Source organism: Manis javanica, chromosome 3 (assembly GCF_040802235.1).
Source record: "Manis javanica isolate MJ-LG chromosome 3, MJ_LKY, whole genome shotgun sequence".
NCBI classification, from domain to species: Eukaryota; Metazoa; Chordata; class Mammalia; order Pholidota; family Manidae; genus Manis; species Manis javanica.
Genome location: NC_133158.1, coordinates 100,320,222 through 100,347,483, shown reverse-complemented (window position 1 = coordinate 100,347,483; position 27,262 = coordinate 100,320,222). Strand labels below are relative to the sequence as shown.

At 34.0% G+C, this 27,262-nt stretch overlaps 1 long non-coding RNA gene across 3 annotated transcripts in view; it reads left to right on the top strand.

The window, feature by feature from the left end:
* LOC140848425 (uncharacterized) overlaps positions 1-27,262 on the top strand; it is an 87,303-nt gene that overhangs the window by 56,849 nt on the left and 3,192 nt on the right. For 2 of the 3 annotated variants that reach the window (XR_012129259.1, XR_012129257.1), the window contains one exon: positions 7,833-8,282. This is a non-coding gene — a long non-coding RNA (uncharacterized lncRNA). The remainder of the gene's footprint in view (positions 1-7,832; positions 8,283-27,262) is intronic. The other variant, XR_012129258.1, reaches the window with a different exon arrangement.

Below are 27,262 nucleotides of genomic sequence, written 5' to 3'. Positions count from 1 at the left end.
TACTTTTGAATTCAGATCTCACTACTCAACATACAGACAATCTATATCGTGTCAAGAAGATCCTATAAAGAACTTTTAAGAGATTCTAGTAGTCCCTTTGTATTCTGACGATTTTGGAAGTGACAGAAGGATTCAAATATAGATGTGTCTGATACCAAAGCTCATATTTTTTCCTTTATCACATGCTACCATTTGTCTAACTAATAATTTAAGTAACTGTATAAAATTTCATCTTGTGAATGTACCATAATTTGCTTAACTGTTCCCCAAATGCTGAGAATCTTTAGGGGCTCCAATTTGGGGACATTATGAATAGTGTTGAAATCAATACTTTTCTCCAGATGTCTTGTTCCCTATTTGAATTTCCTCCTTTGTGTAATGTTGCAGAAGTGGGAAAGTTAAAATGATTTTAAATAACTGAGAAACTATGGCATAAATGAATAATTGGTTTTCTATTTTTGTTTTCTATTTTTTATTTGAATTTTACATTATATCAAACATAGAACTATAACATCTAATACAATATCTTTAAAGCCTTTGCATAGAAGTTTCATTCTTGAATTCATTATTTCATTGGTTCCTTACTCCACTGTTTTGTTGTTCACCTATTTCTGATCTGACTGCACATGATATGACTGAAAAATCAGCTACAGGTAAAACTTTTCTGTATCTGGTAGACTTTGAGAGTAGCCACTAAATACTTTAGTGTTCAAAGGACATATCAACAAAATATTCTATTCTCTCCCAGGTGGCAAAATCTCAAGTTACATGATGAAAGAGCATTTAGTAATACACCATTATGTCTTTTCCAAGGAATAAGGCCTGTTGGTAGAATATCAAAGCTTGTTGCATCGCCCATGAGGATTTTATCAAAACAAGAAATCTACCAGTTTAGAGGTTTTTACTTGCATTTATTTCATTCACATTTCTAACATTTTTAACCTTTTGAAAACAAGCACTTAAATCTCAGAAAAGAAAACAGAAGTGTATCATAGGACAAGTGCTTCTGAGAGGTACAAATTAATTTTGAAAGCACACAGCAATTCTAATTTGAGAATTTAGTATATAAAAGAAAGCAGATGAAAAATTACATGAAACTTAGAAACTCTGAGTTCTAATTTTAATTTTATCTCTGCCATATTCATTGTGCAACTACAAACTGGCTACTTACCACTTCAAGGTTCTGGCTTCCCCATGTGAAAACACATTAATCTGCCACATTGTATTGGAATGTCAGTTTTGCAACTTTAAGCCCAATGAAAACAGAAAGTGCTATATAAATGCAAAAATAACATGTCCATGTAACAGATTGATTTGGGATTTTACCTGTTACTTTTAAAAGGAAAAAACATTCTCAATTCATTTCTATTTCTTAAACTTGACGCCATGTACCTGGAATGTGGTGTGAGAGTTGCTGGGTTTTGAAGATGTGAAACAGAGAAAAGAGTAAAAGAAAAAGATTAATGTATACAAGATCTATCACAGCAAAGAGAAATAGAGACAACTAGTGGAATTTTCAGGATCTGAGGCACTGTTATTCTGAGCTGAAGAATCAGATAAACAAACTTTTCAAACTTTAATAATGCCATCACATTTCCATATCCCTTCCAAAAAAGTTTTAGATTTACATATCAATGAAATATATGAAAGACACGTTAGACTCTTTTGAAAAGACAATCCCTACCGGTTTAAAATGAAGCCGATTTGCAACTGATTATTTATCCAAACCTCAGATATCCAACTTTTACAATTATAAAATGAAAAGCACATGCATATAACTTAACTAATGTTTATAACTTCTTTTCCCCTTCATTTAGAAAAAATTCAATAAATAGTGTGGTGACATAGGAGGTTTATTTCTACTCTGACTATTCTCCATTCCTGTTCAGTTAGTCTTGAGGTACTTGGAGAGATTTTTATCAATGTCATTGAATATACTCCCACATAGATCTCTGTTAACTAAAGAGAATTTCAAATATAGACAAATCACATTGTTTAGAAGTGAAAGTATTTCTCAAAGGGTTATTTCTTAAAGAGAGGAAAAACATGTTGGGTATTGCATGAATTAGAAGCATACATTGTAACAACAAATGAACAGCAACATATAGATCAAAGTTGAGCTTGTTTAATAAAAAATGCTTACTCATTCACTCCTCACAAGTCGCAACTCTTTTCACAAAAAAGCTATCTTGAAAAAGTCATAGAGGCAGGATTTCTAAACAAAGAGGTAGTATTTGGCCTCCCTAATTTTCAGGACAGTAACCTAACCTGTGCCTACAGTTCTTTAAGATCCAAGTACTTCAGACTTTTTACATACCTCAAACGTGTCTGGAATTTTGTGTTCCTTTCTTCAGAATGGTTTGCCCTATCCTGAAAAACACTGAGTTAAGAATTTAAAGAAACCCTGTAAATTCTCCTTGAGATCAAGTACAAAATGTATTAGATACTAAAAATATGAAAACAGGACAGAGAAGTCACAGAACAGTGTGTTCTTGAGAAGAAATAACAATAGCATGTAATAATTACAAAAAAAAAGATGAAGTCAATAAGGGCTTCAAAATTTAAGAACGTAAGAGGTTCAAACATGTTTTTCTCACATTCCTGGCTCTCCTGGTCCACCAGTTTATATCCCCTTCCACATGGGATTTACCGGACAGCTTCCATATCATGTGCCACTCATCCACTGAGCAGATCTGACATAATGTGAAAACCATGCCTTCTAGTGTGCATTTCCAAATACTAAGATAGCTATGGGACAACAGAAATACTTCTTTTGACCAGTGGAGTGTACCTCCATTTCTACCTACATTCAGGATGCTTTCTGCTGCCATTCCTGCAACTTAAGTCAGTTTGTGACTGCCTCTTTTTACTTTGAGACTTTAGCAATGACTTCAGGAAACACTTCATTAATTTTACCCAGTCATCTTCATTTGAAGTTTAGACAGTAATAGTTTAGTGTGTGTTTTGTTAACAAACATTGACTGTTTATCATAGTAATTAAAAAAAATATGTTTAACCTTGTTTTAAACAATAATTTACTACCACTTCTTCCAGTTATACAGGCAAAATTCATTACATGAATTTTCATGACATTTTCTAGTTGTATCAGAGCAAAGAAAATCTTTGTCTTCCTTGAGTGCAGCAACAACACTCGAAGGGAAAATTACTTTTCTGGGTATAGAACCCAGAAAAGAAAAGCTCATGAAAGAGATTCATTAATAAAATGTGCAGAAAATATACCATTCTAATTCAAAATGGCTCGAAGGGAAAATTACTTGAATAAGAAAGAAATAGCCAGAGAACTGGATTTCACAGATGTCACAACTATTTGGAACTTCAGGTCACACTAATCATAATCTTTCTGATAATGAAAGAAAGTTATTATACCTTTGAGGTCTGATTATCAAACAGCATAGCTTAGTTCTAGGTTAAAGTTTACACCATGGAGATTATTGCCTATTAGCCTTACCTGGTATTAAAAATAATTTATTTTTAGAAAAATTATTGGAAAGGACATACTGGTTCCAAAATTTCTATTGAAGAATGTATCTAATTCAATTATGTCTTAAGTAATATGTACATATATATATATATATTACATATAAGGAAATATAACAAAACTAATATTACAAGGCCTCTGTCCTCCAGTGAAAATAATAAAATGGAAAAGAAAATGCTGGCAATGATGAAAGAGGTAATATCTACATCAAGAGGAAGGTCAGCTACCCACAGTTCATAAAGCATTACCCTTGCTATGTGGAAACAACCTGTGAATTCAACAAGGATGTAAGAGGCATCACGTGATGTAGACTCTCAGACCATTTTATCTGCCAAGTCAATCCCTGCTTCTCCTGCATGGGACTGGAGCAACCTTTGCTACTACCACCTAACAGACAGCACAGAGGGCAGGACAATGTTTAATTGGAATAAATCATGTCGGTAGGGCTAAAGAATGCTTAAAATCTGAGCTTCAAAGAAGTATTTAACTGTTTGAACATCAACATTCTAAGTAGGCCAATGAAACTGAATTTAACATAGGCAAAGAAAAAAAAAATTCAGGGTATAGAACCCAGAAAAGAAAAGCTCATGAAAGAGATTCATTAATAAAATGTGCAGAAAATATACCATTCTAATTCAAAATTAAGGTGTTAGATTTTATTTGTAAATAAAACTAATGAAAGGAGTGTGTATTTTTTTTTAAAGGGTAAGAGTATACAGACAAAACAAATGAGCAATGTGAGAGTAAATCTTTCAGTAACAAAAGGATCAAATCATATTAAGGCAGTCTATTTCATTTTGAAAACCCACCATTTCCCTGCAAATAAATAATGGGTGTCAAATACCTATTCAAAACCTCACTATAAAATAAAATAACTTTTTCCCAAAGAACTATGACTAAATCATCCTGGGTAGGAAACTTTTCATATATGAGCCCCCTAATTTCAGAATTCAAAATGGTATTATGTTCAAATATAAAGAGTTTATTATGTTGTTAGTTTCCTTATAGCCCTCTCTAACCTTTATTTATAGGACAATGGAATTCATCTAAGAGGCCTTCTCTCTTTATTCATTTGATTTTACTTTAGCTCATTAGACAGACTCAAGGGGAAAATGTGCCTGTAATCAGATCTTTAACCCAAGCTCCACCAGAAGGAGAATATACACAGGCAACAGTTTTTGAGGCATTAAAAGTAGCAGCCTCAGGATGGGTAAACACAGACTATGAACATTCACACTACATATTGTGAAGCGTTAATTGAAGAATGTTTATTTGGCACAAGAGCCACCCCATTTTGTACATTCCATAAGATGGTAGTGTCATGTTTACATGGCTATGCCACCTTGCAGCGATACATTCTTCAAAACAATTTCTAAATGCATTTTAAATAATCTTTCTTCTGATAATAGATTCAGTATATGTTCTGGAATCCAAGGTGTGGACAATGCATTATCAAACAGATGAAATGTCTTTTATGAGGTTGAAAGGTAGACCTCGTGTATAAACTGGACTACTGCAGAAGGTTGCCATGCATGCATATGTGTGGATCAAATGCCCAAAGGAAATAAATATGGCATAAGTTAGATATTTTCTTTTACTCATTTTTTTATTTCTCAAGAAATATAAAGCTTGAAATCCTCCTTTCATCCAACTGAATAAGAAAATTAGCAGAGTGATTAATCTAGGCCAAATATGGAGTCAAGAGATGCATATAAATACATAGGGGAGGGTTTTTTCCAAGGAAAAACGTTAGTGAGCAATGGCCAAGATATTATGATTATTCATTTTAAAGAAGACCTATTGATACATGGTGTTATGATGTCAATAGCCAGTGAGAAAAGAACACCAAGAATGTTAAGATTTGATTAAGTGGTCTCAGAGTAATTAGTCTTTGATTGTTGAAGGTCAGCGAAACCTGAAAAATATGTTTCTTAATATTAATTTTAATTCAAAGAAAGCTTTATCTTTTAGTATATATTAAACTTGATTTAAAGGATATGGAATGAAAGTTCCTGGGTTCAAAAATACCTTGTTAATTAACCACTTTACAATAATTTTCCATTTCTTATATACTAAAATTAGTTTTTGTGAAAGTAATCAGTTACTAAAGGAGGGAACAGGTGTGGTGGGTGACTTTTTTTTATATCTGAATTCTCTCCTTAAAACTTGTTGAGAAAAAGAAAAAAAATTATAAACCCCCAGTTTTGACAGATGATATGAGTATTATAAAGCTATAAGCTTACAGTATTTAACATGGGTAAAAAGCTCAAATATTCTAGAAATCTGTTCACCTGTGTTCTTTATAAGGACTTTTAATAAAAATTTCACTGATAAGAACTGGAAACAATTACTAAATGGGATCCATACTCAAATTTAGGGCAAACCGATCTACTGGATAGAAGTTTAGAAGATTTATAAAATATAGATCTCATAAGTTAGAATACAAAATATTTAGCCACAACTGTCACAGACAGTGCAGGATGGCTTCACTACTCAATGTTAACTATTTATTAATTACATTTCATATTTTATGCTTTTTTCCACTGGCACAGCTTTAGGATGAAGTGTTAATTGTTTAAATATTTATATCACTTTTTGATTTTTAATTTTGAATAGATACAATAATTCTTGAAGTTTAAATTATGGTATTTAGAAAACTTAAAATATGGATATCATTCTATTTATTTTCCTAGTTTATCTCTTCTATCTATATTATTTTTCAGAAAGCTATCATGATATACAAACACACACACATGTGGGATTTGAGGGTAGAAAATGAAGTAAAAATGGTAAAACAGAATTATAGATATAAGTAGTATGGAACAAGTACCACAGATACAGACTCATTGGATGGTTTATACTGTAATTTATTACATCTTCTGTAGATAATTAGTAAAGGCAAAAGACACTTATAAGCTTATTTATTCTACTTGAGAATGGTAAAATCACAACTACAAGTGCTCGAAATGTATACAAAAAAATACCAAATTATATAGCTTTAGTATTAGGCAAATAGCATGCAGGTAAAACCCAAGAACATATGTATTTTTTTCTACCTGGCAGAAGGGCATAAAGAGGTATAGTTATTTTGGGAAACGGTTATTTCTAGCTTCTGGTACCATAAAAATAACCTGTTACAAACCATTACTTATATGATGGTTAGAATGTATTGTTTTAAAATCTGAGTCAATTAAAATTAGTATAAAATTCACTTTCAATAGCAAATACCATGACAAGCAGTGATAAAAGCTATTTATCTTAGAGTTTTTTATAACTATGTCTTTACATAAATGACTGTTCTTAAAAGCAGGACTGAAATACATCCAGGGTTTGTTCTCAGGCAAAAATACACTTCTATCCTCCTACATCTATAATTTAGAAAAGAGAGGAATTATTGGAAGTAGGATTATGACCACAAGTTAATAGGTGATCAGAGTGAGAAGTAAATGTTAAGTTAGGCTCCCCCTTGAAAATGAAGTGAGAATATGAAGGTTTTTTCTAAAAAAGATTGAAGTATGATGCTTATCCTGTGAAAAAGGGATCAAACATGTTTTATGACAGGTATTAATACATAAGGACAATGTAAAAAGAAAAAAGCATGATTTACAGTGAAATCATACTAGACACAAATGATTACTAGACCTCACTACAATTATCTTGTTCCATTAGAACTAGAAATTGTAGTTATGTGGGTCATTTTTTAAAATTTTAGTACCTCACTACAGTTTATGAGAACCTTACTAAGAAAAACAGATGACATGATAGAAAGTAAAGAAATTGGGAGCAAGTCATTTAGGTACATATGAAGTTCAGTGTCCCTTGAGGGTATCTATAGATCATAACAGTAAAAGCTAGTGATGTAGCACAATGAATCCACTTTGCTGATTTACTGCTTCTGGTTATCAAAGGTGGAACGAGTTTTCTGACACACTTGATTTGACTGTAGCAATTGGATGGTTTGTGAACACTGGTAAAGCAAGGATTTTTGTCTACTGAAGTCAGTCACATTACTAAACAGGTGGGGTAGCCTTAATCTACTATTAAACACCTCTTCCTCCATTCTTACAGTAATATATGACCATTCAATTACAGGTGGTCAGATAGGGATGTAACCAAGTAATTATAAAGTATGACTAGAAGGAAAAAATATCTAGCAAATTCTGTGTGGGTTACTGCTTATCCCTGCAGACCCTTCCACTTCCTTTACCAGAAACTCTTTCACAATGAGTTTATGACTGACTTTCTTTTTCCTAATCACAAGGGAAAGGGTTGCAGTGTGGATAGTTCCATAAAAACATCTCTTTGATTCCTTGTTAATTTTTGCACACTGCAGTTTGAGGTGGATAGCCATTGGGCTGAGCAGGATCGCCAGCGGGGGAAGTGCTCCTGGAATGCGTTGAATGTGAATTCTTGAGATGCTTTGAAGGGGTGACTGCCCCCTTACTGGCTTCTACCCATTTTCACTGGTTTGACAGCTTCCAAAGGCAACAGGTATTACTTTTACATACTCAGTTGTTTCCCTGGCCCTTAATCACTGACAGCTGACTGCTCTTCAGTTTCTGAAAGAAGGCTTTTATGGCCCAGCTATTTTATCCACATTTAGCTTAGGTCTCTTTAATGTTTGTTTATTCTATCTTTAAATTAAAGAATGAAGTCAACAGAGTCGTCTTATCTTGATCGAAGACTTTCAAGCAGGAGCAAGATACCACCACACTCAGCACTGGAAATACACAGATTAATAAAGCAAAGCTCCTTTCCTTAAGGAACTTCCCTCAAGGAACTGGTATGTTCCTGCCTTGTTCTTTATGAGCTTTTCGTTTTGAATGGCTTGGTGATTAGTAAGTAATGCAAATAGAACTATGCTATTCATTGACATTTGCTATCAGTCAGTGAAATATTTTAATTGCCATTATCAAGCACCATTATTTTCCATGGCTACTTGCTTTTCTCTGAATAATTTGAAAACTATGAAATGTGAAATGAATCTTTTCATCCAGACTAGTTTTTCTTTATAAAATTTTTTAAAACAGCAGATGAACTTCTGATCAAAACTCAGGCACACAGCTGCTTTCTAGAACAGTTTCGCAAGTTCCTGACTCACCCATAGTCTCTTTCATGCCATATTGCGCTGCTACTCTAGTTCTTCCACTCACCCATTCTTATTAACATTCTTCGGGTAATTCTTTCTTGAAAATTATTTTAGGATTCCGAGATATATAAATGACAATGATAATGACTTTCCTAAGAAAGCCATTTATAACTATCATGGATTATGCTTTATATCAACTTCTGTTTGATATTCAAATCAATGTATAATATGAACAATAATGAAAACTAATTAGTTTTGAAATACTATGACAATATTTAAATTGTCATTAATTTGCACAGGCTTTTGCCTACCTTTTCTGAATTAGAGTGGTTATATACCAAGCATTCAGACATAAGAAAAGTATTAAAATAATATTAAAAATAAAATAAAATAGAGTAAATGAATATGCACAGTCTTATTCCTTCTTTGGAAATCATATTCCTTCTTTGGAAATCCCGCAGCACAAAAATACGTTGTTCTATCAAACCCTTATCATAATGTTTTATAATTACTGTTTATAGTCTGTTTCTCTGATGAGGCAGAGAGCTTTAGGAGAACTTAAGTTTATCTTTGGATCCTCAGCTCTGACATAGTGTCTGGCAAGAAGGGGACTGAGAATTTTCAGAACAAATCTGTTGAATGAAATAGAAGATGGAAGAATGGTGGGATTCCCTCACTCTTGTCTCTTAGCCTGCATAAGTTTTAGCTTCCTCCTCTGTAATATGGGTGAAATAAGTTGACAAGAGCCTTGGAAGAGATCTTGTGCATAAGCTATAAGGAATTGTACTGGACTTGGTTAACTTTGGTATTCTTTACTTCCATCAGAGAGTATCAATTTACTGTGTGTGAAACACTGGGCTAGGTAATGGGCACACAGCTCCTTTCCTCATAGAGTTGAGAGTCTGGTGGGAAATAATGCCAGGTAAGTGGACGATCACAGTTTAATACAGTGACAGAGGCTGTGCAAGTTACAGGATGCTAAGGAGCACCTTAGAGAGTCTTTATCGCAGCCTCCAGGAGTCTGGAGAGGAGTCTGGAGAATGTGATATTTGAGACTGACGTGTGACAGGGAAGTATTTCAGGCAGTGGAGGAGAACACGATGAGACAGGGGAAGGAGAGTGAAAGCATGATGAGTGTGTGTGGGCAGGGGAAGAGGGGTGGGGATGGTGCTTCTTAAATTCATGTCCTGGCCTTGGGCCAAAGAATATATGGCATTGCTTTTGTAATCTTTTATGGGTCATCTGCTTCCAAATTGTACAAATATCTAAGTTAAATTAATTTTTCTTCCATTATGTAGGAAGTATTCTCTTTTGAATTACATTTCCCTGAATCTCCTAAATCATATAACCTTACTTATCACTTTTGGGATTTATAGCAAATATTCTATTAAAAAAATAGCAGAATCTCACCTTCAAGACATAAAAAGCCTTGCTAATAATGTTCCTGAATTCACAGCTAAATTTGTTCTAAAAATCTAAAAGCATTTTACCACTGAGTGATTTCATTTCTCATGAATTAATGCTATTATTTGGCTTCTTTAAGGTAAAAGAATACTCTTCACTGAAATACTTATATTGAGAGAATAGCAATTTAATGAATGTCACCTTATATTACTATTTGTGATTAATCATCCATGGTGGGTGTCATATAAGCATTTATATTTTTTATGTTTCATGTAAACACCACAATAGTGAAAAGTGTATTTTGTGTTCACAAATAAAGGTGAAACCATGTACTATGGACAGTTGTCTTAAAACACTGTCTTCTTTACAGGAGTGGTGAAAAGAACTTAGGCAGAAATAGACAATACAGGTTTAATTTTTGGTGTGGCCATGAGCTAGTTCTGTGGCTTCAGGTAAGTCACTTCACTTCTATTTTATTTCAAAATTATTTTCTTTATTCTTCTTGTTTACATGTTGAACAACATGGAAACAATGTTTGAAAGGGTTGTCAGTGGAGATTGGTTATAAATACTTAAAATTTATTTAAGTATGGGTAAATCCTAGAAGTTAAAATTAAAAAAAAAAACAAAAAAACCTTCCACAACATTAACACCGCTTATTTCAGTACATGGATTCTAGATGAAGAACTAAATCTCCTTAAGCACTATTTAAAATACAAATATAAATTATTTGTTTTACTGAATCATTATTTACATTATATTATCCTCAGATGTCAATGCTAGAAATGGACTACAGCAACATCAATAAAGGAAGACATTCTAAATTAACTTTAATGGACCCAGATATCCAACATATTAAATAAAAATAAGACAGAAAAAAATTATGATGTTTTAACAGGATAAGATCCTTGGGTATTTTCCTAGAAATTAGATTATAAATATATTTGAAATAACAATTTTATGGGTTGAGGGGAAAAAATGAGCTATGGAGTAATTCCCATAATAGTCACACCATAAATGAAACATTTCCACTTTGTTCAGTTTGACCGATCAAGAATCAGACTCACTATTCTCTGAAAAAAGCATGCAGTAGAAAAATCTGGTTACTTCATGGCTGCTGAAAGAACTGAACTGCTAATCACTGTGGAGGATGAACATGGCTTCAAATCATATATTTATTACACAAGTTATTATTTTTCCATCCCCAAATATTCTAATGATAACAAACCACCTTTTTTAATCAAATTGCCTTCCATTATGTCCCTTAAGTGCGCAAGACACCCATCTGGGCCTGGAGATAATGATGCCATAAGATGGCAGTCTAAGTTTTGAGCCACAGTCAGTGAGTCTTCTTCTAAAAATAAGAGGCCATTTCAACGCTACCACATCTTGTTTTGCAAATCTATCCTCACACAGCACTTAATTGTTTTCAGTACAAAAGTTAGTCATGAAATTCTCCATTAGTGGTTGGTAATGGACCATAATATTACATGTTTGTAGAAAGCGCATTTGGAAAATGAAATGCTGGAAGTAATAGCCATATAAGGAATATTAATATTTATATGAGATAACCTTGTAAGAACAGATTTTCTTCTTACTGACAACTGCCTGCACAGAATATTTTCCATTTCCTTGAGAAGAAGCTTTGAAATTCTATCATTTCTCAATCCATGCTACTACTCTGCTTTGTTGTGCCCTACCTGCTTTAATAGAAAAGTGGAAGTGATTAATAATTATTAGTTTTATGATAGATGTGATAAAATAAATCAGAATGGAGTCCTGGAATGTTAAATATACTATAGGCAAACAATATTAAGCTATGTCTAAATCAAACCTGAATGCATTCAGCAAATTTCCACTGTTCATTAATAACACGTAACTCTTAAGGGATGAATTTCAAGCAAGTATCAAGAAGAGGATCTGGCACTTGTAACTGTATTTTCAACAAAAGGTTACATGCATTCCCAATGTGGTGTCAGCAATGCTAGAGGAGATGTGCTCAGTGTCCACCTTGGTCAAAATTGACAAATGTACTTTTACTGAAATTAGAATGAACTGAAATCACCTAGTTATACTAAATAAACTAATCCCAATCCCTTTTATTTCTTGTTTTAAAAGGAATTTAACTTTATTTACAGAAAGAAAATATGATAATATATTCAATGATCAACTCAGATTGAATGAAATTGTTGCTTTTAATTTTCACAAAGTGATGAATAATAAGAAGAACGATTAGGAGTTAGTATTTATTGAGCACTCCCTGTGGGCCAAGTACTGCTCTGTTACATTTTTTTATTCCATTCACCCTTTTCCACAACTTTTTGAGGCTGGCACTGCTTTACAGATGAAGCATCTGGGGCACAGAGAAGTTAAAGAACTTGTTTAAGACCATACATTTAACAACGATGCCAACTGACACGTGGAAACTGGAGCACACTCTGTCTCTGCTTGTTGGTCTCTCTCTCCCTGAGCAGGGAAATGAAAGACTCATTGAAGGTTACTGCTCAGTTCAAGTTATAATTACTACAGGCAGAGTGTGCATCCCTAAACCACAATCTGAACTAGCCAGGTGTTTATTTCAGGAACCAAAGGGGCCTTTAGCATGGGGACTAAATGGGAGTACAGCCCATGGCTGTTTTTGGGACTCTGCTTGAACTTACATGGAATATTAGGTTTCTGTTGCAGTGTAGAATAAGCATAGCATAGCCCAGCCACAGGTCTAAGGCAGCCCCAACCAAGCAATGAGAGGCAAAATTGTACAGTGTAAACACGAGGATTGGAGAAAGGAAATCTGAATTCAAACCAAACCTTAGTTTCCTCATCCACAAAACTTGGATCCTTACACCTTCCCTGCTTCTTCTTGGAGTAGAAATGAGCTAACAGGCATTAATGTAGTATGCAGTCACAATCAAAACAAAATGAGCATTCTTATGAAGTCAAAGTTGAAGCAATCAATTGTTAGACCAAAGAAAGGACCACTGGGTTTGATGTCAAGGGTAGAAAGATCCACACAACTAGATCAGCTTCACTAGGAAAAAACAATACAGCTCTAGCTTCAATTTTCCCAGGGGCTGCCTCCAAGAGTATGCATTATTACAACTCCAAAGTGAGTTAAGTGATCACATTATAGACTCAGAAGAGTGCCTGGATCTTATGAAGATCAGCTTTATGTGTGCCACTCCAGGATGATCAAAAACTTTTGAGAGAAATTTTCAGTAAATGAATCCACAGAATAAGATGAATGGCAAACAATAAAGTATAGCACAAAAGCACCAACCTAGAGTTCAGCGATTTGACCAGGAGTTTCACGATACTCACTTATTCCAGAAATACCCACCACTGTTAAGTCCACCTTTGTCAATCACCGCAGATACTAAACTGAGAGACAGGCATGGTTTCTATTTTTCAGAAATTCACAGACTACTAGGGAGGCAGATATCACACAATTCAATGCAAAAAATATTATTAAGCAATTTGAAATTCAGGTTTCTCAGTTACTAAATGGGGATATTGGAATAAATGATTGTCAAAGTCCCTTTCACTCATTACCTATGACTTGTTTTTTTGTTAAGTGACAAACTAAAGAACACAAAAGGATACAAGATCAATAAGGAAATAAGAAAGTGGAAATGCCCGGACATATAACTTTGTTATTAATTACATATTCATGTGAATACAGGGGAGATGCAAATCTTAAAGAATTAATGCAATTTTGTCAGAAAAGAAGTAGTTTTAAGAAAGAGGGAAAAAAATAAGAACAGACATTGGGTTCATCTTCACAATAGCTCCCACTTACAGCTTTCCAGGTACAAAGCAGTTTATCACATAAATTATGTCATTTCATTTACTCCTACAAGAGCTCTATGTTATATTATTACCTTAGTTTTAGATAAAACAAGTGAGGCTTACATAGACCCCCCCCGCAGCTATAAAATGATACATCCTCATTTGTGTTCTGGCTGCCTCATTCCAATCCTGTGCTTATTTATGTACCTTTTTGTCTTTATTATACAACACTGACTTTGAGCTACCTTTGGGCATGGAACCCCAGCGTGACTTCACACAGGAGAGTGGTGTATGGGCCTGACCTGGGAAGAGATGTGGCTGGGGGCAGATGAATGGGTAGGCTGACATAAGTTTACGCTGGGACACTGGAAACAGATTGTAAAGTTCCTTAATGTCCTGTGGGGGAACTTAAACAGCATCACGTATACAAGATAATAAAACTCTTCCAAAGCACCCACTGCTCTTTGAGCAGGGTCTTACAGACAGGGAAAGGAGCTTTAGGAGGTGAAAGGAAGCCAGAGGCTTAACTGGGGTTCAATGTGAAATACTGTGAAACTAAGCACAAATCTAATTTAGATTATGGGACAATTTTTAAAATCTAATTACATCAAAACAACATCCCACAGTTTACTTTAAAATACCCACAGAAACTACATAATACCTACATTACTTCCAAATGTGTCATCAAACAACTGGAAAATAATAACAACATTGAACACTACCATTTACTCGTGCACTTATTCATTTAAAAATACTTATTGAGTTATAGCTATGTGCTAACTAATGAGTCAAACTCTAAAGTAGAAGAATTACAGGAACGTATACTCACAGAACATTAATGCACAGCAGAGAACCACATGAGGAACAGAAAAGTTAAATAAGTTTGTCAGTGTCAAAAAGCAAGCTGGGCAGAGATCTGGGAAGGTATGGAATTCTATTATTACATCCTAATAAATTGACTGTCCATTTAATAAAAATATAGAGGGGAGGAAACAAACGTTTCCTGAAAGCTCCCTATAAGCAGTTTTGCTAGACACTTTAAGTTCTCATTTATTTCTCACAAAAACACCATTCTGTGGCCAGATGATCCCATTCAACAGAGGAAGAATTTAAGTCTCTGAAAAGATTGATTTAACGAAGGGATCAGGGTTTCAGCCTTGACTTGTAAGTGACTATGTGACTTTGAAAACAGTCTCCTGATCTTTATGTGCTTATGTCCTCCTGTATAAAGTAAAGGAAATGGGGCCAAGTTGACAGGACAAATTGCCTCATTAAATGAAAAGATTCATTGTGTGCGAACACATGGACAAGCATATGTGCGCCTGGCGTGACTTGATGGGTGACACTTTTTAAGTCTTCAGGTCTGTGATTCTCTGCCGGAGGCTGCAAGAATAGAAAGGAACTTGGGCCTGATGTGTGTGGGGAGAGGAGCCATCTGGGAAGCTTGGCTCTGGTGGGCAGTCTGAGCAAAGCTGGAAGGGGTGGGAGCCCCTGGACTGGGAGCGGTCAGGATGGGGAGAAGGAAGAGAATATAGGTTGGGCCTTGAGAATAGATGTGACTGACATGCGTGGACACAGCCAGGGGGTCAGTATCACTGGTTCCCTGGCTGCATGAGAAATACTCACTGAGTCTGGGGCAAATGACACAGCATGGGTTCTGTGTTTAGATTTCTCTTGTGATGGCAACTGATGTTTCAAAAGCCAACAAAGACTGTAAAGTAACTGATAGCAACAGATCATGTGAAAAGCAAGCTATGCTTTACATTAACTCAGAAGTGACCACTGGACCAAGAAGATCAACATCGGCCAAAAGTTAATATATAAATTACACTATAGCTAATATCATCCAGTTTCCTAGCATATAGGAAAAGAAAGTTTGTCTCCAATTTTCTTTTATCTTAATATAAATCATAACATTAATTTGTGCAATGCTTTTCCCTTTCAACTTTCATGACATTAATTTTATTCTGGGTCCTTTGTGAGTTTTTCCTGCCTTATTTAGTAAAAGTAGAGCATATATGGAGTAATGGAGTAAGACAGATTATTATGGAAAATGCTATCTCAAAAGAGTTGCCAAATAAAAATATAGGTTATAAAGTCAAATTTGAATTTCAGGTAAGCAATGAAAACAAGATGAAATATCAGACATAGTGATACTAAAAATTATTCATTGTCTATCTAAAATTCAAATTTAACTGGCTGTCCCGTATTTTTATTTGTTAAATCTGTTAGCCACTCTATCAGCCCATGCTTTGTAGTGAAACTAAGTAAAGAAGGCCTACCTTCCCTGTACCCAACAGTCATCTACTATATCTGAAAGACCTACTCTGAAGGCCACTTCACTTTCACAGACATCAATAAAAGAATATTAGCATTTGAAAATGGGCCAGGTCAGAATCTCAGCTCTTAAAAGCTCTGACAACACATTAGGGGAATTTCGGGTGCTTAGAGCCAAGTAGGTAAAGATGCTATTCCCTGTTGAGTTTTTAGGCTCTCCTCCAGGACTCAGGAAGGTGGTACGGCCTTTCAGTAGATTCGTGGGACAGGACCAGAGCAGAGGTTAGTGGCTCTCAGGCCCTAGATACATTATACACTGAACTTGAGATGCCTCTGCTGCTTCCCCTCTGGAAGTCACCCTGTTTGGGGAGACTGTCAGTTCCCTGCCATGGTACTCAGTTCTCAGCCACCCTGAGGAACAGACAAAAAAGAACCAGGTGCAAAATGTCACAAGCTTTTTTAGAAAGTTCAAAAACTTCCTGTCTATTTTCTAAAATGTAAACTGGTTTTAATAAAATCACTGACTATGCTTTCATTGGCCTAGGATGGCAAACTGCCTTTAGTTTCTGAAGACTAAAAAATTAAACCTAATCATGAAACAAAGAGAGCAGCCCTATTTTCTGTGGGAAATTTTTAATGTGGTCAATCTTATCTCAGAGGCATGGTGTGCATGCCCTAGCTCACACTAAAATGATTTGCTTTATAAGAAAAGAAACCTGTTAGGAAAAAAATTATAGGACTGACCTAGCTCCCTATCGCATCACTGGACCAAGATGATCAACATTAGCCAAAAATTAATATATAAATTACATTATATCTAATATAATCCAATTTCATATGAACTAAAGTTACATTTCTGTAGCTGTGGTCATTAATTCACTTAAATAACTCATTCATTTATCTGATAAACATAATGTTCTTACTTTTGGCACTTAGCTAGATATTAAAAAGCAATTTACATGTAGCAATGGAAGCAGACATAATGCAGAGTTAAGCAATAGAAATACAAACAGGACCTACAGACACAAAAGAGAAGGGAGGAGAGAGGGCAGGAGAGAAGGGACAGACAGAAACAGAGAGACAGCAAATTACAGCAAGAGAAACAGAGAAAAAGAGAGGTACTAAGAAAAAGAGAGAGAGGCATCCTCTCTTTAAGGTTTAAGAATACTTTGCTACTTCTTCCCTGGAAGTCTGTTAATAAAATTTCCTGTAAAGATTAGTTTAAATTAGTTAATTTTCTATTGCTGAGAATGCTGAGGCTTTTTTATTTTTACATTATGTATTTTTGTTTTCTCAACATTTTATACTGGAGAAATATAACAAGAATGGATTATTACCCGTACTTTAGAGTCGGGAAAACTAAAGCTCTTGAGCAGTTTATCATTTCAGTTTATTTGTACATACCCAGTAGTGCCAAATGGCTTATGTTTTTTCAAAACAGAATAATACAGAAAGGAAAAGAATTAACTTTAGATATATAAGGGACTATAATCTCAGAAGGAAAAAGTGAGAATTCTCATCCACCATGAACTAACAATAAGAGAAATACCTGAAATGTGATATATTCAAAACAATTCCAGGCAGCAAAGCCATGATGTTCAGAAATCCACGGGGAGGGCTCAGAGGAAACTCTCACATCCCAGGTTGTCTGTGGCCAGCCCTGCCTCTGTGAATTCCACGGCACTGGATGTGGAGGGGTGTTAATAAGTAAACAATATACCATACCGTGTGCTATGGCAATGATCATCATAATCATATGTTTTTCAACTTATATTTTCTTCAAGGCGCCATGCTTGCTAAATGCCATATCCATGTGATCTTTTAATCTTCATAAAAATCTTGCAATGCTGGTGTCATAATTTCCACTCTACATATGAATAGCACAAAGCAATGATGACAAGATCAGCTTGTGTAGCAGTATTTGACTCAGACTTGTTATATATTCAGGTGTGCCTGAATCCAGGGCTGGATTTCAGTCCCCTTATTAAGAGGAGTAGGGAATAGTCAGTAACTGTGCTCTAAGTTTAATGTGCAGTGAAGCACCAAGCTTCATTTTGGAGTAGGGATGACCTTTCTGAGGCCTCTGAAACCAAAGCACAAATGGGTGCCGGTTGGAAGGGGTGCCTAAGCAGATGGAAAATCTGAGTAGCATGAGGGATTTTTTTAAACTACACCCACCTCCTGCTGCAGAGTCCCCTCCCACTGCAGGTCCTCAAGCAATAAAGTTGAACCACTATTCTAAGAGGTCTTAAAACCCAAGGTGCGGAATAATAAGCAAGTTCAAGCTAATATTTTTAGAGGGGAGAGAAATCGGAGGTCTTCTCTGAGTCTCTAGATTGTATAAGGAACAATGTTGGGTATTACCAAATATCAATCACTTCATTTCAAATCATCTGTAAGACTTATGTACTCCCATGTTTTGAAATACTTGGACATTAAAAATAAAGTAATCATTTATGCAATAGAGAGAGTCTACTCAAGCTCTCTCTTTATCATTAAGTAAATATTTTACCACACAGAGCTGATAAATTATTGGTGAGAAGTAAATACATTTGATGCATTTCAGGTAGGCCTAGCAACCTTATGTATGCTATTCTAGGTTTAAAAAAAATCAAAAACAGGAAAGAGACCATTGAACTTTTGTTGTGTGGGTCACTAAGTTGAAAGAAACATTGGTCGAGGAAGTCTCAGGAAGCACAGAAATGGTTGGCCAGCTCAGCTAGTGAAGCTGCCCTTTCATTCTATAAGTAGAGTGAATCTTCCTCTCAACTTTTGCTGTTGGTACATACTGCTTTCATGCACTTGAGCCTCTGTCACAGGAGGCATTTTAGATAACAAGGGAGTTGAAATCAATTCCTTTGGTATAAGACACATTTGTTTCAGTTCTATTCACCATTTTATGTGGTTCTAGGGAATGATATATGCCCCAGATTGTAGTTTTTCTCACTTTTAAAAATCGTCCTCTTTTAAAAGGACTGTTAACTTATGTAACAGGAATAGTACCATTATACTCTAACAGTAGAAACCATCCAACCTGATGTGTTTGGGATCAGTAGTTGGTGGATTAAACAAAAATACTAATTAGAAAGGGAAATATAAAAATACATGGAAACATAAATATCTTAATTTTTCATAAAACATATCAAAGTACAACTTTCTAATTTTTCACGTGAGACAAGTCCTTTTATCTAGTATGAGACTGGTGATGGTCTTTTAATGTTTCATAAACCATTGCCATAATGCACCATCTTAATGGGCTCCATCGTTCATCAACAAGAACCCATAAAGGCACTGATAAGATTTTTCCGATAATTCACAGTTGAAAGTTCAATGTGACAGTGATCTTAGCTATCTGATTTTGTTGAATCTGATTTTGTTGACTTTGTCCAAGGTACAAGTTATTTTCTTTCTTTCCTCAACAACGTTCCATAGGATTGGCCAATCAATTAAATCATACTTACATTACTGAAATACATACAAATTATGTATCTTATAATCTTTAATTAAAATTTTATATATTTAATTACATATGTAAATTATATATATGAGATATATATGTGGATGGATAGACAGATTTACAATATTTGTAAGAGAAGCTTCAATTCTCTCAGACTTTACTTCTGAAAACTTCTGGTACCTCATAGAGTATTAACAGTAACCCAATGCAGTTATTCTTAACTTTCCCAGGGAATCATGGATTCCTCTGATTATCTGACAAGAACTGGAACTCTTTCCTCAGAAAAATAAACACACCTCAGAAAAATTACAAATATTTTCAAAGACCCAGAGACTCAATAAATTCATCTTATAGCTCCTATGGATCTATGATCCTTAATTAAGAATGTTTTTTTTTTTTTTTTTTGCCAACATGAGAAGTTAACCCCCTTACTTACTAATTAGGTTTTAGGTTTGTGTTGACTGAATTCTTAGGAAACAGTTGCAAACCTCTGTAGCTTATAACACTTTGACTTCCTTCTTTTGTATAAAGCTTGAAAATTGCATCCAGCTAAAGCTATACTCACACAGCAAAATAAAGAAGCAAATAAGAAGCAGTTAGACAAAACAAAACAAAAATGAATTCCAAATCAATCTGAGTTCCCCAAGCCATTCTTCTCCTAAACCTGAATTCAGCTCCAGAGGAAGTACTCCTAAACATCACCACTTTACAGAGTATCTCACGTTTTCAACAGGGGCCCTCACCATGCAAAATACAAGTGAGCTACTTTTTAGAACTGCACTGTGCAATACGCTAGCTACTAGCCTCACATAGCTATTTAATTTTTAATTAACTAAAACTAATTAAATTTAAAATTCAGTTCTTTAGTCACCCTAGACACATTTCAAAAGCTCAATACCCACATGTGGCTGATGGTTACTGCTTTGGATAATGCAAAGACATTTCCATCACCTCAAAAAGTTCTACAATACCTCAGTATTTCTGTTCCCTCCAGCAAGTGATTTCTATGTTTGCTGGAAGTCAGTTATGTTTGTTCCCAAACCAGTTTGTTCCAGTGGGTTTAATGTGAAATTGTGTAACTTAATCAAATATTATTTAAACCAATTTAAGGATAAGTGTAAAAAGAATGAGAAGTATTCAAAACCTGAGCATTTTGAGAAGACTTTAAAAAATTCAGTCACTTAAAAAAATGCCATAGAATTAAATGTGGATAGGACAACTTTATAAGATTAGGGAAAAATCGTAGAAAAAAAGTATTCTGCTCTCAGATTTCTTTGCATTGGATTTTCACTTAAAGACATTCATGAAACAACCAAATTAGACATCATAAATGATGCATTATGGGTTTTACAGAAAGGAAAGATGACTTAGATCTGCATCAACCCAAAATCAAAAATAGTTCTTGGCTTACATAAAAATACAGGCAGATAAATATATAATTAAATTTTAAAATATAAACAAAATGTATAGTGTATATATGTGTTAACTTTTAAGATTTGTTTTTTTGAAAATCTTTGTGGATTAACTAATCAACTACCGATCCCAATTGTACCCAATTGTATTAAATAGGAAGGTTTCTACTAAACATAGCAAAATTGCAAACACATGTCTTCTATATTACTATAAACTCAGTGTTTTCATAATTGGTTGTGTCATTTCTATTTGCCAAATTTAAGTTCATTTGATTAAACTATATTGAAAAATTTATGGACAGGAACCTGATCTAATTCCAGATTTATGCATAATGGTCTTTCAATTATAACATAAGAAAATATAATTAACAACAATACCAATCTCTTTACTCTTGAACTCTAATCCATATAAAATGTAAGACTTTATATGGAATGAAAACACTTAAACTTTTTTTTGTGTACACTCTATCTAGCCTTTAGATTTATTTTCTGACTTGAAAATGCTAGTTATCCTTCTATCCGTGTTATAATTACTTGAGAAATAAGAAATTTAAGAATTTCATTGTTTTGTACAGTGAGATCTCAGTGTAAATAGAAACCTAAAACTACAGGCTGCTAGGACTACCACAGTTACTACTACTACATTTCTTTCATTAAAATAGCATTAAAATACTGCAAGTGGTGGCTGGTGCTTGACCAATAAATATTTCTCACTAGGCAATTAAATTCAAGGAAATATTTGAACTGTCATGGGCCATACATGTCTGTTGGAAGTAACAGCATCAGCATAAAAGTGTATAGGAATTTGTCTTTTCACACACCTAAGAATTACTTGAAAGTTCTATAGATAATGCAAAGTATCTAGTTCAACTATAAGAAAAGATAATGTGAAGTTCATCAAAAAACAAATTTATTATAATTTCACTTTACTATGATGCCTTTATTTCAAAGATAGAAAACTGACTGCTTTTGGGAACCAAATTTGGATTGCATGAAGTCATTTTGGAATATCTTGAAAATGAATATATCTTCTTTGGTTTACCACAGTCTCCATTACTTCCTCTTGTCTTGAAGTCTGGTTTATTACACTGCCCAATCCTTAAGTTATTTAAGCTCATGAAAGAAAGAATAAAGGCTTTGTGGCTGAAGAGGTGAAACACATGGGTGAAAGAACATGATATTGACAGGCAGCAAATTTGCTGAGAAGTAGTAGTGGATGGTAGGAATCAGTAGGCAATGAAGAGATTAATGCCCTTTTGGTATGTTAAGACATTCACCTAAGGATCTTTCATAGGCATTTAGGGGCTTTTTAGGGGGTTAGTTATGGGTATAGTCAAGATCATTAACCTCAAGAGTTCTTCCTGTATTCTGTGGAAGAGAAATTAGGCATGGGTATGAAATAAGGCTCAGGATGGCAGAACCCTGTACCACATCATTTAGGAAAAGTTAGGGAATCACCTCTGTTCATGAGTCAACATTTGATAATAGGGAATAAGAAACAAAATGATTATTTACAGAAAGGGACTCATTTATTCTAATAACATAGTTCATGTACTGCTGGATGGTTTTCAAGAAGACTCAATCTGATTGCCAAGTAATTTATCTGATTCCTCACTTACTTTGGCCAATTAGGCCTATGATAATATGAAGTAAATGAGACTTTTATGGTAAGGCCCAATCAGTTGCTCTGCAATTGGTTTTCCATCTCTTTTCCCTTTTTTTCACAAACCTCTGACTTTCCTGCTCCTCACTCTCCTTGCTTCATTCCACAAAGCATTTAAGGGAAATCAGCTACTATGAACACAAGGACATATATAAAATTCACTGTCACAAAATATCAAAAGGGATATTGGTTAAGTAAAGTATAATTTGCTGATATTTGTTTCCTGATTTTTCACATTTCCAACATTTGGTGTACAATAAAGCTTGACCACTTAAAATTCTTAAAGGAATTACTCAATCTGCACAGTTATCCCCCCATTGAATGTTAATTCTCTGAATGTACAATGTTTCTTGTGGTTTCTTAGACATAATTTAACTATTTCTAGATATTGACACCAGCAGTGATCCTGAATCTTGGCTTCTTTAAAAATAATCCTATCAATTCATGAATTTGTCATTTAACATTTTACTTCATAAAAATATAGTCAAATTAAATAACCTCCTTAGCTGGAGAAGCAAAACTTATTATTAATCATTAGTGAATGCATAATTCTCTCATGTGGTATTCTCACCCTACAGATAAGCTTTTTATTTTCTTCACTGATGCTAACTATATCTTGTAGCTTCAGAGTTATGATTTCTACATGACTCAAATAATGTGTCATAGCTACATCTTCATTACTTTTCAGCTATTCTTCTGTAACACCAGTTTACTTTAGATAGGGTAGATAAGAGATCACCATTCTATGCATCTGTCATAGTATTTTTATAAGATTATTCTTCAACTACACATCATAACTGACTTCTATGATAAACTCTATTGCACTCTATGGAAACAGGCATTTATCGGCAATAGTATTCTACTTGGCTTATTAGTGTGTATGAGTTGGTTTCCAAACCTATACACAAAGTCCTGGGACACACATACACACACACACACACACACACACACACACACACTAAAGAGATCTGAGGCCCTGAGGGTTAAACTATTTATAAAGAGGTGATCGTTTACTATTCAGATGCTTGTTTCTTCTACCTTTGAGTTGAAATGCTACCATCAGACACAATATTATTTCTCTTTGCTAGGTGTGTGTCATTTTCTTTTTCAGCTCTTCATTTTCTCTCTCCCTTTCTCTCATCGATTTCTCCTGCCTCTTGTTGTCTCTTGATTAGTCCTTCCTTGAAAAGCCTTCTTTCTTAGAGACTACTAGTTTTTAACTTCTGCATAGCAGTCAAATAATTTTGCTTGAAATAATTGGTATTCAATTTCCTAAGGCTCATGTATTCTTCCTCTTAGTGATTCAAAAGTTCCTCCTTCACTACCGTTGTTGGTAAAGTTTAGGTTCTGAGATATTTTGGATGCCAGAATGTTCTATAGACAGCACATCACCAAACTGCAAGGATCTTGGGGTTCTTAACATAGATTTGTATCTAAAAATCTTTTGTGTATTCATTGTTTCATACTTAGATTTTAAAGTTCTAATATTTACAAGTATATAATTCTGTGACTGAAAGATGATCTATATAAACTACCTTATCTACATACATTACACTGTTGACTGCAGCTAAAATTGAGGGTAAGCTAATGGACTCCAAAAGACCAATTTGCTTTTTTGTAAGAACAGAATATTGTAGGTATCTTTCCTTCAAATAATATATGATCCAATCCTCAATTACACTTTGTAAACCTATTTTTTATTAATCTCTTGATACGTTTCCTGGTTTAGTTGTTTCTGATTCAACAGATATATATAACTATACAAAAAAAATGGTAGAAGATAAGGGAAACATATGGAATATAAAAACTGATTCATAAAATTGATGCTGATAGAAAATCCATTCATCTAGAAATCAAGGAATTCAAAATTTCAAAAATAATATACATTAACTAAATTTAGGATTATAGACTGTAAAATGAACTTATTAATAAAATGAATTTGCTCTATTCTTTTTATTCTGGAGAAAAAGCAATCCTAAATTATATATTACCTAGAATGAGTCAAAAAACAAGTTAACTATATTACTAATGCAGAGCAGTCTGGGAATTAAATTTAGGCAAATTTTAGAACCAATAAACAAAATTCAGATTTGTGACCACTGCTGTAATTCATTCAATTATTCAGTAGAAGCTCATCACGGAAACAGATCTCTTTCTCCATTCATACATTCATCCAGTACATATTAAGATTTTAATATGTAAAGCATTACAGGAGATACAGTGAAAATTAAAGCATGGACTTTGCCCTCAAGGGGCTTACAGTCTAGCATGGAAAAAATAAACAAGCTTGTAGATAACCATAACATGAGGAAGAAAGTGATGTGTCATAAGAAAGACTCAGACAATGTACTGTGAAGTCACTGACACTAGCAGACTTTTTTTTTCACTGTAGTGTCTAAGTGGCCAATAAAATTAGAAAGACAAATGACCAGTTTATATAAAATTGGTGCCAAAATTGTGAATCTATGAGTGAAAAATGCTGCAGTATTAATGCAGTTTAAGTCACTACTCATCAGTTCTTAAAAATGTTTGATCATATTAGAAATACCATCTTGTCAGTGTTTATAAGTAAAGTGAAAATGGCATAATCTCATTTGAAAGGATCATTTTAATGTAATAAAAGCTCAAATTAATTCTCCAAAATACTCATGACACATTACCTTCTTGCACAGAAACTGGCTTCATTAGATTTAAGTGATGAAGAATTCCTCGATGGCTCAAGTGTGCTCCAAGGAAAGCTAGAAGGTTGTACAGTTAACTCCCAGGGTGTAATTCTAAACCATACAACCTACTACCTCAACCCGGATGCACACAGCTTCCCATGTTGCTTCAAACTCCTTATCATATCTTCAGGCAGCTTCTCCAAATATGGCGGCCATCTACCAAAGGGCTTGGCAAGGATGTAGACATAATATTCTAACATTTTACCAATAATGCAATGTGTGTCACTAGGACTACCCTAACGTCTTGGTATTCCAGCATAGGTCATGTAAAATGATACCTCTCCTGGTATAGCTTTACTAGCAATTAATAATATTTAGAGTCAGTAAGCACTCTGCTTCATTTTTCAAGAGAAGTTTTCAATAGTAAAGCCAGTTATAACCTTTAATTTGCATATGGAATTTGATGACACTAACCACTGTAATGTGAACTGAAGTTTCTGAACAGGATATATTTAGATCTTGGTTCAAACCTTTCTATAAAAAATTCAAATTTCTTAAGCAATTTCCTATACTTGGATTCAAAATTTAATGTCTGTGCTATAAAAGTGGTCAACAGTTGAAACCTGCCTTTCAGGATAGATGAGGATTAATATGTACACAAAAAACAAAGGAAAATATAATCACTTCAATAGCAATCAACTAGAGTTTAACAGGAGTTTGATTAAAATATTATTAAACAGCATTGTGTGCAGCATTCTGTCAGATCACCACACTGACACAGACCCATAGAAGCGAGCTTGTGAGGTCCACTTCACCACAAGATCGGATCTACGGGTTTATGCCAATGGGCAACATCTCACATGGGCTCCCTATTAATGCAGAATTTGCTGTAAATATCTGATGAAATTAGACAAAAATAATAATATTGATCCTTTAGTATAAATATTTTAAAGGCTAAAATGCTCTAAGTGTGCGTATTCCCAGTTAAAGGCCTTCATAAATATTATAAATACAGACCTATGTACATGAGAATTTAAAGAATAGTATATTGGAAGATTTTCCACAGATTACTTTTGTTTTAAAAGTGAGTATTTGGGAATTAAGCCATTCTCATTAATGATGAGTTTTAAAAGAAAAAAAAGATCCATACATGCATGTATGAATTATGTAATTGTGAGCCATGAATGTAGTATTACCAGCCTATAATTAAGACCAAATTAACTATTAACCTAATTGTATAAGAGTTAGAATGTGCATGTTTTAACTCTTATAAAACCTTCCTTAGTGATTTCAAAGGATTGGTGACATTATAACTTTTCACAAAACAAGTAAGATCCTGTTGACTAGGCAGAGAATACAGGAAGTTATTTAAAAGTCTTAAGTATATACGTATGTGTCTATAGTTGGAATAACACTGAAATTAACAATATTTGGATAAATTACTATCATAAAACTAAAATTAATGATACATTAATAGCATTATTATTACTAGCAATGTTATTAACATTTGTACTCCAGATTTAGTGCATAAAAGATGATCTTTTACCTCTTAAACCATAAATTTAAAATTACTTTTCAAAAAAGCTATACTTAAAATATTATACATGACTACATACAACTCTAATCTGGCCCACACATTGGACAAAAATAAATTGTTATTTAAAAAAAATTAAACCACCAGACAATGAACATACACAAAGAGTAAACAAAACCAGCCACATACACATTTTTTAAGATTCTAAGCTCAGTAGCAACAAAATTATAAGTTGCACAATTGTTAATTGTTTCACTCAAATCCACAGTATTTAGCATATTTAAATTGTATATTCATGGTGAAAAATAATAATACTATACAAAAATTACATAGTGTTTTTGTATGTTTTAAAGTAAATAAAATCAAATGTGTTTTACAGACTTTATATAAATACTTTGGTCTATATAATTTTTACCATTATTTGTTTTCTACTATTCCCATACTTAATAAAATTGTAGTAAAAGCCAACAATCATGCGT